This window comes from Dioscorea cayenensis, chromosome 9 (assembly GCF_009730915.1).
Source record: "Dioscorea cayenensis subsp. rotundata cultivar TDr96_F1 chromosome 9, TDr96_F1_v2_PseudoChromosome.rev07_lg8_w22 25.fasta, whole genome shotgun sequence".
Taxonomy (NCBI): domain Eukaryota; kingdom Viridiplantae; phylum Streptophyta; class Magnoliopsida; order Dioscoreales; family Dioscoreaceae; genus Dioscorea; species Dioscorea cayenensis.
Genome location: NC_052479.1, coordinates 27389735 through 27393864, shown reverse-complemented (window position 1 = coordinate 27393864; position 4130 = coordinate 27389735). Strand labels below are relative to the sequence as shown.

General features: G+C 42.0%; 1 non-coding gene across 1 annotated transcript; it reads right to left on the bottom strand.

Moving 5' to 3' along the window:
• Positions 1–743: 743 nt before the first annotated feature.
• Positions 744–850, bottom strand: LOC120269697. Its single transcript, XR_005539337.1, has one exon. It is a non-coding gene; the product is annotated as a small nucleolar RNA R71 (small nucleolar RNA).
• Between the last annotated feature and the right edge of the window lie 3280 nt (positions 851–4130).

The window sequence follows — 4130 nt, the reverse complement described above, 5'->3', positions numbered from 1 at the left end:
CGATACTCCACTCACTTGGGATTTATTAGTTCGACAAACACGTGCACTTGCGAGTCACACGCAAGGGGCGGTGTCAAGTTTTTGGCGCCATTGCTGGGGAATAGGCATTTAGAAATACTTTGCACTTTGTTATCTTAGCCATTCATCATTCATTCTACTTCACATTTTCTTATTCTATCATCGTTCTGATTTGTTTTCTTTATTTTGGTACAGCTCCAGGTTATGACACGAGAGAACCCTTCGATATTAATTGAAGGTGATCCTGAACTTGAACGTACACTCAGAAGAAAGGGTAAAGAAGCTGTGAAAGAACCGTTGAATCTCACTGAAATGGAAGTTGAAGGGTCTGACAATATGGCAGAAAAGAATGAACAACAGAGAACACTTTCTGATTATGCCAAACCGTCAGTATTATGTACATAATCTATCATTGAGGGGCCCTCGATTACAACTCAAAACTTTCAGCTAAAGCCATCATTCATCCAAATGATACAGCAGTCAGCGTAGTTCAATGGTTTGGCTAATGAGGATCCAAACAACCATATTAAAAACTTCTTGGAAGTTTGTGACATGTTGAAGATTAGCATTATTACGGATGATTCTATAAGATTGAGGGCTTTCCCATTCTCTCTAAAAGGAAAAAACAAAGCAGTGGAAAAATTCTTTACCATGATCATACATCATGGCATGGAATGAAATGGTCAAAGCTTTTCTTACAAGTACTTCCCTCTGGGAAATCGGTGAAGCTTCGTAATAAAATATCGTCGTTTGTTCAGATGGAGCTTGAATCCTTGTTTGAGACATGAGAGCAATTCAAGGACCTCTTGTGGAACTGTCTACAGCATGGTTTCCCCAAATGGATGATCATTCAGACTTTTTACAATGGATTGAATCCAAGTACAAGACAACTTCTAGATGCCACCGCAGGAGGTACAATGAGGGAACAAGACCCCTGAAGAAGCTCGACAATTAGTAGGGGAAATGGCCATGAATAACTACCAATGGAATGCAAGGAAAGAGAAGAAAGTGGCCGGACTTCTTGAAATTAATGTGGTTCATCCTTAGCAGCCCAAGTAGAGGCATTGAGCAAGAAATTTGATACATTAACTTCACTGAGGGTGGCGAGATCACGAGTTGTGATGGTTGTCTGGGTTTACATATGCTGTCTGATTGTCCTATTTCAATTGCTACTTTAGCCCCAACTAAACAAGTAGACTTTGTGGGCAATTTGGGAAGGGTACAAGGTAATCTTTATGGAAACACCTACAACCAAGGGTGGAGGAACCACCCAAATTTCAAATGGAGTAATCAAGGGAAGCAAAAGGCCATAGCACCACTGGGTTTTCAACAACAACAAGTCCCGAACATGGAGAATAGAGTTTCAGGCTTGGAAACCCGGATGACCAACTTAGAGAAAGCCTTGACTAGATTTGTGCAATCATCGGATACACGGTTCCAATCGATCGAGGCTACACTTCGTACCCATACCGCTACATTGCACAATCTAGAAAATCAAGTGGGACAAATTGCAAAATTTCTATTGGAGAGACCACAAGGAAGCGTGTCGAATAATACCGAGACTAATATGAGAGAACATGTGAAGGTGATCACTTTGAGAAGTGGTTGTGAGGTTGAGGGTAGGCTTCCAAGTGAGAAGACTAATGTTGAAGCACCCGAGGTCATGGAGGTTGAGGAGAGAGCTAACAGAAATAAGAAGGTGGCAGCCTCACCTTACAAGCCAAGAATCCCGTATACTTTAAGATTGAAGAACGACTAAAATGATGAGCAATATAAGAAGTTCTTGGGTCTATTCAAGCAATTGCACATCAATATTCCTTTTGTGGAGGCATTGTCTCAAATGCTTTGATATTCCAAGTTCTTGAAAGATCTTTTGACCAACTAGACAAAGTTGGAGGGTAGTGCATCGGTGATCTTAGATGCCTCTTATTCGGTGGTGTTCCAAAAGAATATGCTGAACAATAAGAAAGACCCTGGAAGCTTTGTGATTCCATGCAACATTGGCAAGTTGGGTGAAGAGATGGCATTGGCGGATTCGGGAGCTAGTATCAACGTCATGCCATACTCGATCTTTCAGAAGCTAGTCTTGGGAGAGCCCAGGCCCACTCTGATGAAATTACAATTGGCATACCAAATGGTGAGACATCCGAGGGAATCATTGAAGATGAGCTTGTCAAGGTTGATAAGTACGTATTTCCTATAGGGTTCATAGTATTGAACATCGATGAGGATGCACATGTTCCTTTGATATTTGGGAGTCCTTTATTATGCACTTCCAAGGCACTTATCGACATGGACGGAGGGGAGTTGACAATGAGGGTTGGTGATGACAAGTTCACCTACCGCTTAGCAGAAGCCAATGACATTCTACCGACTTTGATGATACTCTTTATTTTCTTGACACTACCGATGAACTAATTGATGAATATGTATAGTAAATGTTGAATCCATACCCGTACGAGGGTTTGCTAGACCAAAAAATGGAGAACGAAGAGGTGATGATGCTTGGTATAGAGAAGAATGTACCATCTACTCCGGGGATCATAAAGAAGATGCTCCAGAAGATGAAGCGAGAGAGGAGATAACACAAGAAATGCCCCAAGGCTATTGGGGGTACGTAAGAATGGAATAGGGGTGACGAGCCCTTAAGTAGTAACAAGCTCGATAACTCTTCCTCTACCTTCAAAAGGCTATGTTCATCATGCTTCCAAGTCATGGGTAAGAGGGGAACCTTCATCTATGAGCCCCCGTGAGGTAAGACAAGATACGTCAAACTAAGTGATGTTAAACAAGTGCTTCTTGGGACGCAACCCAAGCTTTTACTGTTTTTCTAGTTTTAGTTTAGTGTTTGCATAAGTAAGGCTTTAAGTGTTGGTGTCTTGATTTTTAGATGCTATTGTTATGATTTTCTCATGGACATTTCGGTGTTATCATGTGCTTAAATGTTTATGGCAAAGTTGTTGGTCGTTTGAGTGAGTTTTTCATTTTTTTCCCTGTGATATTTTGTATGATAAGGCAGGCTCTGAGTGTATCTATATGTTCAGGAATTTTTTGCAGAGCCTGTAGAGTTTTCTAAGTCATCCAGAGAAAACGTATGGCCATGTGGAATTTCCACATGGCCGAGGGTCTCTACTATGAGCTCATCCTAAGAAGACACAGGGGCATGGACACGCCTCTATGAAAGACCTTGTGATGGTCCACGGCCATGGATAATTTCCACACAGGCATGTGTTATCCTGCAGAGATTTAGAGATTTTCCCCGAGAAGACACAAGGGAATGGACTCACCCCAGTGGATGACCCTGTGACAAACACATAGGCGTGGTTAATTTCCGCACCCCTGTGTGGATCTCTACTATCCCAAGAATAAACAGGGGCGTGCGACTGCCCCTATGAGCTGGTCCTGTGAATGTCCACAACCGTGTGAAATTTTCGCATGGATGTGTGAAACACTTAGAGATTTTTCTCGGATGGACCGAGAAGCCACAGGGGCATGCGTCTGCCCCTGTGGGTCGGGCACACGGACGTGTGGAATTTCCACACGCCCGTTTAGTTGCGTTTAGAAGCATTGAGTGTTATCCCGAGAGCACACAAGGCATGTGTCTACCCCTGTGGGTCTCTCCTGTGGAGTCACTGACACGTCCGAATATGCTTACAAACCACAAGTGCACGGGTGTCAAAGTAATAATCCCAGATGAGTGGGAATCATATCCATAGAGAGTAGGGAATAAAGACACTTTAGTTGTTTCTTAACTAATGTGGAAGATGAATAGTGATAAGTGTGACAAAATATGAAATAATGAAAATAAAATTGCAAGATAGAAAGCACCAGTAAAGGAGAAGGTAAGGCAATCGATAAAGATGTGGTACTCGGATATTGATCTGCCTAGGTCAATTGTTTCAATTGCAAGAACCCTCTATTATACTTCCTAATTGATGCAACAATGAGACGTGGAAATCCTTAATTACATCATCCTAAATCTAAGGTCAACTATGCCTAATTATATACATGTCCCAGAGGAAAAATTGAATAACCTCTCAACCTCGCACTCGCATAGAATTGCAATGAGCTCTAGGTATTCCAAGTGACAAACCCTATTCCTATGTATAGAC